Here is a 14,951-nt window from a genome sequence, read left to right as displayed (position 1 = left end):
CACACACACACACACACACACACACACACACCAGCATGTAGATGGAATTGCTAGCTTTGATTAAAGAAATTGAATTGGACCAGTTAAATCATATGTCCAAGCTCATTCACGCTGCTGGCAAGAGTCAGGTGTAGGATCAGAAAGGAGGCTTGTTCCAAATCAAGTTTTCATGCACGCTTGTGGGGGAAGCATGAATAGTTACAAATGCATTGTGTGTCTTCTTAGTTAATATTTACAAGACGAAGCAAGTTAAAACAGAATATTTGAAATCAAGCAAAAGCTTTCAAATATCTAATTAATAAGTATAGGAAGAATATATTATATATTAATTATACCTTAATAATTGTTAGTATTACAATAATAGCAATTGTTAGAAGTAAAATTAAATAAAGGAAACCTTTATTTAATAAGTACATAATGATTAGTTGAAAATTTCCCAGTTACTGCTCCAAAATAAACACAGTACTTCCCAAAGGCTCAGGGATTTTATAGTAGAAGAACTTGGTGGGTTCCAGATTCACCAAGAGCTCAAAGATAAGATCCCTAGTTATAGGCATATCATGTGTCCTTTGATAAAATGTGTCATTTAAGGAAAACATTCCATTTGTGACATTCTTTCCAATATGTCACTTCAGTCCTATCATGAACTAGAAAAATCCAGATTGAGGAATCATCTACCAAACAACTATCTTATATTTTCAAGTTCAAGACCAATGAAGATAATGAAAAACCAAGGCAGCCTAACAGATTGGGGAGAATTGTGAGGCATGACAGCTGAAAGCAATGCGAGATTCCAGACAGAAAAATCTGGCAAAATGTGAGTGAGATGTGTAGTGTACATCATAGTATTACACTAACGTTCTCTTGGTTTTGATAAGGGAGTATCATCATTTAAGATAGTAATGTCAAAAGAATCTCAAGGCATATATAGGAATTCTATATTATTATACTAAAAGGTTAGTCAGAAATTATCTCAAAATGAAAAGGAAGAAACAGTGAAGAAGTACAGAATAAATGGATAATGTTCCTTATTCTTAGCTCTACTCCTAGAGTTAACCACAGCTACATGGCATCATAGCACCAAAAGGACTCTTGCAATAACAAGTTAGTAGAATGAGAAAGGTACTTGATTTCCAGCATCTAACAACTAGCTTTTAAAATGTATTTGTCAGTAACCACTGTAGAGTATTATTAAAAGCTAAACACTCAAAAACTTCACTGCGACAAAACTAATGGATTTAACATAAACTAAACATTTTGTAAACCTTGGCAATATTATTTCAATCCTTTGCCAGATAACTGGTCATGGTCAGAGCCATTTATGTATTGACTTGTCTCAATTCTTCTTGGAGCATTTTCTGCTTAGTGCTCTCATTTTATTACTACATTTGGTCTCTGCTCCAGCTCCTGGAACAGAGCTGATTTGCTTGAACTAATTTACTTAAAATCCTACTGGGATAAATGATGAAATTCTTATTAGGAATATTTTGTGCTCAGAAATTTCATCATATGAATTACTTAAATTAATTAAAATATAGAAACCTAATGACTAAGGTTCATAACCATTAACTAATTAAGAGAGACAAGTGAATTCCCATGCCTTTCTAAATGCTGTCTTTGCTGCCACTGGCAATTAGTAACTGTTTATTATAGAAGAGTTTATTTTATAAGAGTAAAGATGACCTTTTCTTTTTCAGCCTTAAGCAGATCCAATTTTGATTACCTTTTTCAGTGTCCTCCTATTTCAAAATGATTCAGATTTTCAAAACCTACCATCTGTTCACAATGTTCTCTCCATGAAGGTAGTTATTGTGTTTATGGCAATTTCATATTACAAGACACTAAAAAAGGATAAGAATAGAAGCAGGAGATGAACAAACAGGGAAGAAAAAGAGACTATGGAAAATGAATAAGCATGAACAAACCATATAGTTAGACAAGTGAGTAAGCAAAAGAAAAATTATAGCCAAAAATATAGTGAGTAAAGACTGTAAGAATAATGCTCTAAGATTTCTTTCAATCTGAGTCTTACATCTTTCTTTAAATCTAGGAAGGCAATCTATAATTAATATACATTTTTATTGTTAATTTCCTTTATTTTCTGCATTTCCCTATTATTTTATTCCAATCACATGGCATTGATAGCTTCATTTTTCCCCATTTTTAATTCTTTTCAAAAGTATATTCACTGTCTATCCTTTTCTTTCATCAGAGTGTCCTCCCTTCTCTATCTCTTCTCTCTTTCTCTTCCTCTCTCAGTCTTTCTTTTACTACTACTGGAGTTTGGACTGAGGGCATCAAGGTTGCTTGTCTAGTGTTCTACTACTTGAGCCATACCTCCAACCCAGCTTTTTGCTGGTTGTTTGGAAATGAAATCTTTGACCTTTTTTGGCCAAGCTTCAAATCTCAATTCTGTAAATCACAGTCACTTGAATAAGTGGGATTACAGGCATGAATCACAAGAACCTGGCCTCCTGAGAGCAAACAAGTTTTCTCTCATACGAATCCATTTTTAAAAGATCTCTCTGTTTTTGAACTAGTTAAATTGTTCTTTATTTTTTTTCAAATCAAGCATCCTCCTTGGTTCTTCTCTTATTTCAGTTATGATCCACATTTGGTATTGTCTTTTATTCAAAGTAGGTACACTTCTCACATTTACAGGTTATTTTCTTGTATGTTTTTTTTTTTGTATGAGCTTCTTTCCTTGTATGTTTCAGCTTCTGTTAAGATAGTATGAGTTGGACAAAGGTTGCAATCCAGGTTTACATTCTGTCCTTCTTCTGTTCATTTTAAGGAAGAGGAAAGTATAATCCCCGAGCAAAATGTATTGGGCACCACAGAAACTCTGTAGACTTCTGTAAAAATTCCATCAGGCAAATGTCTGGTTAGAAATTCTCCGTGAAATCCTTAGGAAGTCTGTTGGGAGTGTTGAGAGGAAAAATACAGAAATATTTGTTCAAGGTTACTATTCTGTACTTTCACTCATTTATTATTAAGTTCTCACCTCTAATAACAGTCCCTGGATCATTACTTCAGATGTCTCTATTCAAAGCACCTGTGTAGCCATGTGGAATATATAGAGAAAATAGTGGAAGTTTTCTTTCTTGCTGTTCTTATTAACGTACTTATAATATACCTATAATGTACTATGTGATTTTTTTTATTTCTTTGTATGTTCTTCCCCCATGGTATAACCCATTTTCACTGTATTTGATTCCAGTATCCTGCATTATATATATATATATATATATATATATATATATATATATATATGTTTTTCTAATTTGAGGAGGGGAAGGAAAATAACAAAATGCTAAAGTAAGGGTACAGAGAAAAAAATGATAAGGGAAAAACAAAGGAGGGGGTTACAATGCTCAATAGGAAATGTACTCATTACCTTACTCATGTAACTGTAACCCCTCTATACAGTATCTTTGCAATAATATATATATATATATATATTTAAAAAACAATTTCTTCCAACTCTTCTCTCAGTTCATTGCTTTTGCAGCTTGTGACCACAGGGAGGTCAGGCTATGATTGTTCACACTTGGGTCTGACACCATAAGAAGGACAGGTAAAGCAAGCATTTCAGTACTTTTACACCAGCAATTTTTATTTTATACCATGCTCTAAATATCTTGATTTCCTGAATGTGTCTTCCTTCTTCAATTTTATCTAAACTAATAGCTAAAGAATGTGTCTACCTGAAAATTTCTTATTAGCTCTCTCTGAATAAGAGGTACTATAGGCAGCTAAAGACGGAAAGCAATGCAGTTGTGAGTCCAAGTCGAATACAACAGGGTTACAAAGCTCCAAAGAGCTGTGGAATAGTTGCCAACTGGTAAAATCGACATTGAAACAAACGTAATTAGTGGAATTTCTTCCTCTGGTGAAAGCCATGTGTAGAGATATCAACAAATCATACAAGCAATGGTACTCAGAACAAAATTGACCTTACAAAAATATTTATGTTACGTTAATCAAGTTTATCCTTATGTGGTGTAACTATGCATATTTCATTCTGCTACTTCTCTGTAATATTATCAATTTTAAAATTGCTTAAGATAAGTATAGGTATAAAATTATAAGATGCACTTTAAGTACCCATTTTAAGCTTTTTCATAAGACTTGATTAAGTTAACCAAACAAAAGGTATCTGTCTGGCAATGCAATTACAAGAGATGTTTGACTTTGTAGAGAATAAACTCAGCATTTAGAAAAATATGAGAAAGTGTGATTTTTTTTTCTGTAGAAAAATAATTGAAAAAATGAGAAAACTAGCCTAGAAGGACGTATATAGAAATATTTTCAATCTTCACCAGCTTCAAATGATCTACAGTTGATTTAGCTCAAGATTCATTAAATAAATTAATTCTGGATAGATGGAAAAAGGAAGCTTATGCAATCTTTACCTAACGTACAATCATTAATCTTTCTAGTAAACCAAAACTATATTAGATAGAAACAACTTTGGTGAATTTTCAAGTTATCTGTCACTTGAACTTCCCTAAAAATGGAAAAATCCCTCTTTAGATGTAAAGAAAATACTGTCTCTCAGGGCTGGTGGGTTTATCTAATTATTTGCTTATAATTATTTATTTGAGTTTAAAACAATTATGGAACCATCATAGCAGTATTATTGACTAGGAATACAAAGACTAGAAAGGAAGAAATGGAAGATTACTACTTAAGATTTTATACTATTTATGTAGAGGTGGAGGTATGGTACACAAGTCCAGAAAAAAGATATTTAGTGATATTAGATATTGGGAAAATAGCAATTAAAGAAACATGGGATAAAAAAGAAATATCTATTAGAATGGCCATCCTTCCTCCAAATTTGATAACACCAAGTGATGCTGAGAAAGTGAAGTAAAAAAAAAATCTCGTACACTGCTGGCAAATATGTGAAATGGTACTTTGTAAAACACTACGGCATTTTCTTTAAGAGCTGAAGATATATCTGTTCTATAGCTAAACCATGCTTTGCCCAGAAACACCCAAGCAAAATTAATGCATAGGTCCACCCAAAGACTTGTATGCAAATATCTTTTGCAGCGTGACTGCTGTTACTTCCACTGAAAACAACCAAATATAACAGGTGAGCCTAGCAACAAAATGTCCTGTACAATGGTACAATATTCAGAGGCATGCGAAAACACAGAATAATCTTAATGGCTACTAGGTGAAATGAGCTAGACAAAATGTTTCTATGGTGTGTGATTCCACTTATAGAATATAGAAGCATAATCTACAGCAGCAAAAACTAAATCAGTGGTTATCGAGGAATTATGGGGGTGAGGGAAGATGGGAAGAAAGATTTTTAAAGTTTCACTTTATCTATTACATGGTTTTCGTTTTCCTGTACTCATTTTCTGTGTTGCAATATTGGGTTATATATTTCAGGTGTAGGACCAGACAGTCTCACAAAAAATAATCTGGAGGAAAAGAAGCGATATCCTCCTAAGTAACAATCCAAAAAGAAGGAAATGCATTTCCCATATACCTAACAAATTTCCTGTGTTTTTTTCTTTTTGCAAAACAGATGTAATTATTTTTCTCAAAATGTGGTATATATACACAATGGAATTCTATGTGTCTATCAGAAAGAATGGCCTTGTGTCATTTGTAAGGAAATGGAAAGACTTGGGGAAAAAATCATATTAAGTGAAGTAAGCCCGACTCAAAGAAACATAGGCTTCATGATTTCCCTCATGTGTAATAATTAGTATATGTCTAGGATAGTCTTAGAAGAGGATCACAATAGCTCAATAGCTATGTATATGACCATATAAAATGATGCTAGTTGAAATTAAATCCAAGACATGGAAACAACAGATCATTTTTTGGTTGTTGATCTTGTTGTCATCAATGTACTATATCAAGTTTTTTCTTTGCATTTATTTCATTTTTCTTTTTCCTTTTCCTTTGGTTTATCCCTGGCAATCGCTATCTTTGTACCCTGCGTCTTGGATATGTTTGTCTAATTTGAGGATGGGAAGAAGAATAACAAAATGGTGGATGAAACAAGGACAAAGCATAATTCAATTCAACAATGATATTTACAATACACTGTGTTAGAAATTAACTTTATAAGTTTGGGAGGGGAGGAGTGGGGGAGAGAAGGGGTAATGGAAGAGAAAGGAAGGCATGGGTAACAATAAGAAATGTACTCATTACCTTACTTATGTAACGGTAACCCCTCTGTACAGCACCTTTACAGTAAAATTTAAAAAATGAGTATAATTATTTTTCATGACCATGTCACTTGCAATGTGACTTTGTACTTATTCTCAACAAAAAAAATAGAGTACATTCACTCCCTTGACCTTTAAGTCCAAGCTCATCTTTTGTCTTGTCTTGCTTTGGCTCACAGCATTTAGTAGAGCTGGCACTGTAGCTGGAGGCTGAAGGTGCTCTCTCTTGGAGGGCTGTGATGTTAGCAAACTGCGCTAGTCTGTGGGATGATGAGAGCTGCAGGAAACCGAAAACTTCCTTGGAAGAAAACATGCTAGTTCAGTCCAGCCTCCACTAACCAGGTAGCTCCACAAATATTTCAAATAGTTTGAAACCAAATACATTAACAGCTGGGACCAGCGTATGTCGCCAACACTGATTTTGGACCATATCTAGTAAATGATAGTTTAATGTTACTAACTTTGTGGGTAGACTTTACACAAGAGAAGTGCACTCATATACATCCCAGTTCATTTCAGGGGCTTCTATTAGGGCAGCTGGGAGAACCAGAATGAGCTGAGTCAGGAAGAAATGAAACACAAGTGTTTTTTGTTAGAAGACAAAGGGAAAGGATATTGACAGGCAGTCGACCATGGACATTCTAACAAATAATGCCTCCAAAGTTAAAATAGTACTGCGACCTTAACTGTCAGTAATTCATACAGTGATGAGAGTTTATAAAAAGCATTTGCCTATAGTTCTTCATGAAAGGGGAGAAAATAATTGAATTGCTGTGGTTGTATTTGTTCAATTTAATGCTAACTCGTTAAAGAAAAAAATCTGTTTGGGGACTCTTGCAAAACCTAGTACTCAGGATTATTTTGTTTATGAAGATTACCATTTACATAACTGTATTAAAAAATTGCCCAGTAGATGTGTTTTTACCAGAATCCCAGAGAACTTCCTTATACAAGGTACTTTTCAAATTGGTGGTAGTCATTTAAAAGAGGATCAAGTGAGTATGCATATTCTTCCTGCCAGACATATTAATAATGAGAGTGTTGGAAAGACATTAAAAATAAAAGGAAAGTAAAAGATTCTTCTTTCGTCTAAGGGAAAGCTATAATTTCAGGTAGAATGGTGTCATTCTGATACTCTAAGAAGATGTGCTTATAACACATTGCTCCTCAAAGCAATTAAGTGGCATGCACATAGCTAGCTGTATGAATCCTGTCAACCTCTTGGCCTGATGTTTTGTTGCCGAAAACATCTGGTGAGATTCACATAGTGAATAGTTTTTGTTTGTTTAGTTGTTTTTCCCCCTAAATGCCATAGCCATGGCGCTAATATTTCTGATGCTTCTGAGCTTATTTATGTTAGGATGTTTCAACCTGACAATCTTATCTAGAGGAAACAGATATCTCTTTATGGCACAAAATGGTAAGAGGTGACAAAATAAAGTATGTATTTTTATTTGTTTTCTATGCTTGTTCTCCTTGAGCTTATTTTTTTCTCATGGGCAGGTAAGGAAACCGGAAAAGTTGGTTTAAAGTCAGTTACCTACATTATCTAGAAGTTCATGTATAAACTTTTATTAATAATATTGTATGTTTATTGAAAATGATAGACATAATTTATCACCTGAAAACATGCATGAGTTACAGTAAGTCCATATACCATACTAGACAGAAAAGAGTTGTTTCTGCCAAATGTCCAGAATATGTCAGTACAGTAAGATCAGGATGAAGGGTTTATGTGAGAACTTCAAACAAGGAACTAGGAAGAGTCTGTAAAGAGCCAAATGAAAGCCATGTGATAAAGTAGAAATAAGGATAATAAACAAAAATAATACACATGAATAAAGAGAACTCAGGGTAATATACAATGTAATTCTGGACAAAGAAGTAGAAGCTAGGATGTTACAACAACTAAAGGACAAATTGTAGCTGTGTTTTGTGTATTTCAAAGGTAAGAATAATAATGATAAAAAATAAAAAGGTCAGAGAGCTAAGGGCATGACTCTAACTGATGGACAGGAGAAGACGTGGAATGCAACAGCAAAAAAAGGGGGGTTGGTTCTAGGAAACAAACCCCTTTCTTGCTTCATGTTAGAGGAGTTTATACTCTCTTAGAAGACAAGAATCACTACGCAAACACTGCAGGATAAATATCTCTAGACAGAGTTAAAAAAGTATGTGGATGTTGGTGGCTCACACCTGTAAGCTACCCAGGAGGCTGAGATCTGAGGATCACAGTTTGAAGCCTGCCCAAAGAGAAACGTTCATGGTGCTCTTATCTCCAATAAACTACTCAAAAAAAGCAGGAAGTGGTGCTCAGTGGTAGAGCGTTAACCTCGAGTTTAAAGAGGCTCAGGGACAGTTCCCAGGCCCTGAGTTCAAGCCCCAGGACTCACAAAAAAAGTATGTGAGTAAAATAGACTACCAAATAAGGAATAAACATTTTCCTGTTCAAAAAAAATATTTTTGTTTTTCATAGTCTCTCTGTCTCCCTCATTTACTCCTTATATTTCTCTACCTTTCTTACCAGTAGGTCTTTCTTCCCTCCCTCCTTCCCTCCCTCCCTGCCTTCCTTTCTTCTTTCTTTCCTTCCTTCTTTCCTCTTTTTTGTTCTCATTTTTTTTTCTTTTGCAGACCTTGGGGTTGAGCTCAAGACTATATGTTTATTAGACAAGCACTCTATCACTTGAGCTATTTGTAACCCTCCAGTTGGTATCTTTTATTTTTACCTTCTTGTAAACTTAACAATAATTTCTTTATTGTTCCTATGCCTCTGAACCATCAGAAATTGCTCCCGAGCCAGAAGAGATAAACTCTTCCTAGGAATAAAAGTTTGGCTCTGGAGAAACAACATGAACTTTAGCAGTTTGGGTATGAAATTCTTGTGAAACAAGCTAAAACATAATACTTTCTGACAGTGATATTTGGTCATTGATGAATCAAAAAGAAAAGTCTTGGATTTAAGCAAGGATTTGGGAATTTTCACATGCACTTGGAATCACCCATTCCAGATCACCTACATATAGTGTTTCACTTCTACAAGTTGTCTTTAATTATCCAGACCAGGATTTCAAAATAAATTCAAATGCCTTTAAGAAGCAAATATCACGGATGAATTGATAGATACACTTAATACAGATATTACAATAAATATATCCTTCTCTGCCTAACTAACAATTCAGAGTATAGTTAGAAAACTTATCATTAGAAATATCTACTTCAGTAAATTTGGTTTTGCCCAGATGATTGTGATTACTGCCGTCATGAGCAATAGTTGTTACAGTAATACATTTTAATAACAACAGTTGGTGTGTATCAAGGATTCACATGTATAAAGCAATCTGATTAATGTTCCGGGGGGAATGATCTCATTAAATCCTCATTATCATTCAATGAGTATTAGTAGTTGCATTTGGAAATTAGGGTCACTGTGAGTCAGTATAAAATATCTTTCTTCTGACAAAAAAAAAATACAGTGACCAACACTGTCAAAGTGACTTCGTTTTTTTTTTTTTAAAACTTTTATTACCCTATCTTGGAGTGATCCCAACTGTTTCCTCTGTATCTTCCACTTTTTTTTCTCCTAAGGGGCTCAGAGTCAATGGTGAAATAAGTGTGAGATGCTAAACTGATCACTAGAAAAGTTTATACTTTCACTTCCTATCAGTAAGTACAGAAAGAGAAGCAACCTTTGCTTTGGCAAAACAGCAAGGCCTGATTTCTAGCCACACTCCTTCTTCATGCCTTCTTCCAAGTTTCATCTGAAAATGTCCCTCTATGCATGCAAGGAATCAGCTGGCCAAGGAAGACATTCTTGCTTTGAATATAGAGGGTTGGAACAGAACTTAATGCCTTAAACCAAGATTGTAGCATGATCCTTCCTATCCCACTGACACATTCAACAATGGATGAAAAAAAGACATCCATTCGAATTGTCATTCATTATTCAGGGTCCCTTCTGTCACTCCTTCTGAAGACAAGCACTAAAGTGTAAGGTACTGCAACAGGAAATATAAAAATGCCTCTTTTTTTTTAATCAAAGAGACATTCAAATGAAAACTTTGTGTGTCATTTGTGAAATAAGGCCTTATGCTTTGTATTAAAAAATAAACTAGCTGATGATGAGCCAACAATAAGAAATACTGAGAGTGTGTTTATTGAATCACTAGTTGCAGAAGGAAATGACCACAGATGGTCCAAGTAAGCCTGGAAGGTGAGTGAGACAATGTAAGAGGCACTATGGGGTGGTGGGGAGTGTGGTAGAGACCTGAGCACATGACATTTCTCTGAATTGCATACTTGCAACGCAACCTGGTTGGGTTTGTAAGACAAGCAGGAAACCATATTTTCAAGTAAAATCTTGAATTTAAAACATTGGAAATTTTCTCCATACTTTGTTTTTAAATACTATTCAGGCTGCTCCTATGTTACCTAATGTCACCTAGTGGCTGACTATTGATTTCAGATTGTGAGAAGCTTTGTGGTCATTTGCACTCCATTCTATTTGAGGGATTTTATTTTAAAACAAGTCTGGTACAATTCAGCATTTGAACTCACATTTGAGCGAGGATTGGCTTGGGGAATTTGTGACAAACTCATAACCACAAAGATTCAATTCAGCAGGTCTACTGATACATTCAGTAATTGCTTAGGAAGACAGGAGGAGCCTATGATCAGAGGCTGCAATTTCTTGCGATCCAATTTGCTTGTTTTTGTAAATAAAGATTTATTGAAACCACATCACACCTACTGATTTATATGTTGCTTGTGGCTGTACTGTACTACAAGGGTAAAACCAGTCCAGCAGCAGAGACAAAGGCTATATGAGCTACATGACCATCTGAGTTGATGGTATTAACTCTCTGGTTACTTAAAAAAGTTAGCTGACCCAAGCATTAGACAAAAGGGTGATTTGTACTCCCATAGCTCGTCCCATAAAAGCATGGCACTGATAATACTTGGCTTCACAGAAACAATGTTAAAAAGAAACCACACTCCGGATGTTGATGATTTATAACACAGTTTTGTCCAAACTCTTTCTGCTAAGCAAAAACTATTTTGTTTCTATGACAACAGTTACACAAAGCTATGTAAGAGAAGAAAAGAAAAAGGCAGCAAAATACGTTAAATGTTAGACCAGAGAAAAGGACAGTAAAGGGCTTGTGATTTGGCTTTGACTTGCTGGGAGAGTATTTCCACATTCTCCCCCATGGGTGATAAGCTACATATGAATCTGAGGATCTCTACTCGTCTAACAATCCACCCTGTATTCCAGGCTCTGCAAACACCATCTGTGTAGATGGAGGAAGTGATTTCACAAATAAATGAGTCATATGCCAGAGCTTTTCACTTGGGTTTATGAAAGATTAAAAAAATAGATCAATGTTGAATATCAGTTCTCTTAGTCTACAATATACCAAACTTATTACAATTGAATAGTCCTTCAGACTGTGACTAGCCTTTATATTTATTATTTCATTTACAGACACATAGGCCAGCAGTTCTGTTTCCATTTAAGAGAATGATACAATTGTTCTACATCGATTCAACTGATCCTGATCACTATATCTATGTCTCTTATTTGTTATCTATCTATCTATCACACATGTATATGTGTATAAATGGAATAGTTCTAAGAAAATCAAACGGTAATGTTCCATATGTACTTTGCTATACATTATAAACATCATTAAAAGTCAGAAATGTGGAATTTTAAATTTTAGATACTTAGAAAATACTGATAGGAATTTCTTGTTTACAACTTTTTTTTTTGGTAGGTCACGGGTCTTGAACTCTGGGACTGGATGCTGTCCCTCAGCTCTTCAGCTCAAGGCTAGTGCTCTACCACTTGAGCCACAGTGCCACTTCTGGTTTTCTGGTGGTTAATTGGAGATAAGAGTCTCATGGACTTTCTTGCCTGAGCTGGCCTTGAACCAAAATCCTCAGATCTTAGCCTCCTGAGTTGCTATGATTACAGGCATGAGCCACCAGTGCCTGGCTACTGTTTACATCATTTTATTGGCCATAAAGGATCACACAGGAATTTATGTGGGTCATCCTGATGTTTTAATTTAAAAGCATTAAGATTTTTGAGTACTTTGTTGAACAGACAAGATCAATTGAAAACCGATTATAAGTTTAAGTCAGAAATCTCTTGAGCTCAAATTCTTAAATAATCAAGTAAATATACTTAAGAAACCTTAATGGTTCTCAAATTGCCTGAGATTTATTATTCTGTACACATGAAGAAAAAACTGAAAACTCAGACAGGAGTCTTTAATTTCTGGCAAATGTATAATTTTTCAAACAATATTATTTCAGTTACAATTATTACCTGACGAGGTAGGACAGTGATGTAACAGTCAGAGCTTAAAGAACGAAACAAGTGGTCCTGCCAACCCCACAGGGTTCAGTGTTAAATTACTCTTTTGTCCAAAGACCAAAAGTCCCTGCCAGATACAGTTTTCAGAGAGCTCACAGAAAATATGAACTCTTTGTGAACATAAACTATAAACATAAGCTATACATAAAGCCTAAACATAAGGTATAAACACCTGCTGAAGGTCTTTGCATAAAGATAATATTCTCTAAGGCCAGACTTCTGGTCTACAACAAGATGAGAGCCTAAAATCCAGACATTTAATTTTTAAACTCATCTTTTACAAATTTGAGCATAGGATTAATTTGACACTTCCTTTGCTGTTGGAGTTTTATGGTTAGAAAATGTACATGAAATTTGCTTTCTGTTTTCACTGTATTTGATGTTGGTATACTTTGTGGACGGGAAGAGAAAAAACAAATTGTTTAAATAGAGATACAGATGGACCCATTGCAACAATGAGATGTACAAGATGTTATGACGAAAAACGAACTTTACAACTTTGGTGCATGGGGTGGATGGGAGATGGGAAGGGATGGGAAGGGGAAACAAAGGAGGAGGGAACAATGCTTGATAACAAATGTGCTCATTACCTTGACCATGTAATTGTAACACCTCTGTATGGTATTTTCACAATAAAAATCATTTAAAAAAAGAAATTTGCTTGCTGTTCATTAATGCAATTCTTCATGTAATGGATTGTACATTAATATTTTCATTTGATCTCATTGCATATGGAAAATATAGTTTGGGAATTATTTGAGATGGGAGTAGCTTATATTAATGCTTGATTGTGATTTATTTCAGAATTCCTAGGTGTAGAATCACCACTGCCAACCAACAAAAAAGTCATAGGACGATATCCATTAGAAATGGTTGGAACTGAGCAAGTGACCTGATGAAGACAGAAATCTCCCCAGAGAACTGACTACAATCCTACACATAATCAGGAAGGTTAGTCTTTCACAATTCCTAAAGAAAGATTTTGGTTTCAGATGTTTTATATCCATATAAACTAGGAAAATAAAGCAATTTATGGGAGACTGTTTTTCAACTAAATCTGTGTGTCTTGCCTACACTATTTCAAGATCTACGCTGGCTAAATGGACAGGAGAAGTTTTATTCAGGCTCTCATTTCTCTTCCTCCAGAGACATTATGATACTTGAGTCCTCTGCTGACTCTTGCCTTTCTTCTCAAATTGGTAGAAAACAGAAAAGACAGTATAATCTATTAGACTTTTCTCACACAAGTACTAAAAGTAGATATTATTATTAATTTCAATTACATCATTGAGGTCATTGAGAAAGAAAAATCTAGACAATTGTTTCCAAGGTCATTTACATAGAACATGGATTAAAATGCTTCAACAAATCCCATTGAGAAGAATAAAATATTTCTCTATTATAAAAAGAGTGTAATTTCTGTCTTGTATCATAATTTAATTATATTTTATAAGGTATTATTACTCAGATTTTGGTTTACTATTTATTTACTTGTATAAAACTTTATTTTGATACATTTTAATCTCTTAAATAAAAGATCAGATAGTTACTCCTACCAAAACCTTCATAAGTCTTAACAAAACTTTGACAAGATGAAACAACAATGATAGACAAATAAAACATATTTGTACAGATTTAGGCTTACCCAAGGGATTAGAGATATCAGACAATGTTATTTGTTTCAAAATCAAACATCAGCTGCGAATAGTTTAAGTACTTAGACTTTTTTTTTACTTTTTTACTTTACATTTTTACTTTTACTTTTTTCACTTTTTGCTATAGAGTTCCAATTTATGTTGTTGTAAGTTACTGCAGTATAATAGGAATAAATTATTATTGAAATATATTCAAATGTTTTCTCTTTTTGGAACAATTTCTGTTCAAAACTATGGACACTAGAACAGGTTACTACTGAGGGAGGAAGCAGATAACCAGAGGTAGTCTCAGGGATTAAAAAAAAAAAATCTAGATAAGTGTTTCCAGGGCTGAGAAGGTGGCTCAATGGTAGAGTGCTTGCCTTGCATGCATGAGGCCCTGGGTTCGATTCCTCAGCACCACCTAAACAGAAAAAAGCCAGAAGTGGTGCTATGGCTCAAGTGGTAGAGCACTAGCATTGAGCGGAAGAGCTGAGTGAGGGACAGCGCCCAGGCCCAGACTAACAAAAAAAAAAAAAAAAAAGAAGAAGTTTTTCCATTTGCTTATAAATGGGGTAATGTCATTCTTTCTGATGGAAGCATAGATTTCTATTGTGTATATATGCCACATTTTCTTGATTCGTCCATCTACTGAGGGACATCTGGGTTGGTTCCATAGCTTGGCTATGGTATATAATGTTGTAATGAACATTGTTGTTCTGGTAGCTTTAATGTTTG

The sequence above is a fragment of the Dipodomys ordii genome, unplaced genomic scaffold, assembly GCF_000151885.1.
Source record: "Dipodomys ordii isolate 6190 unplaced genomic scaffold, Dord_2.0 Scaffold8, whole genome shotgun sequence".
Classification (NCBI taxonomy): Eukaryota; Metazoa; Chordata; class Mammalia; order Rodentia; family Heteromyidae; genus Dipodomys; species Dipodomys ordii.
This window is presented reverse-complemented; position numbering follows the sequence as displayed.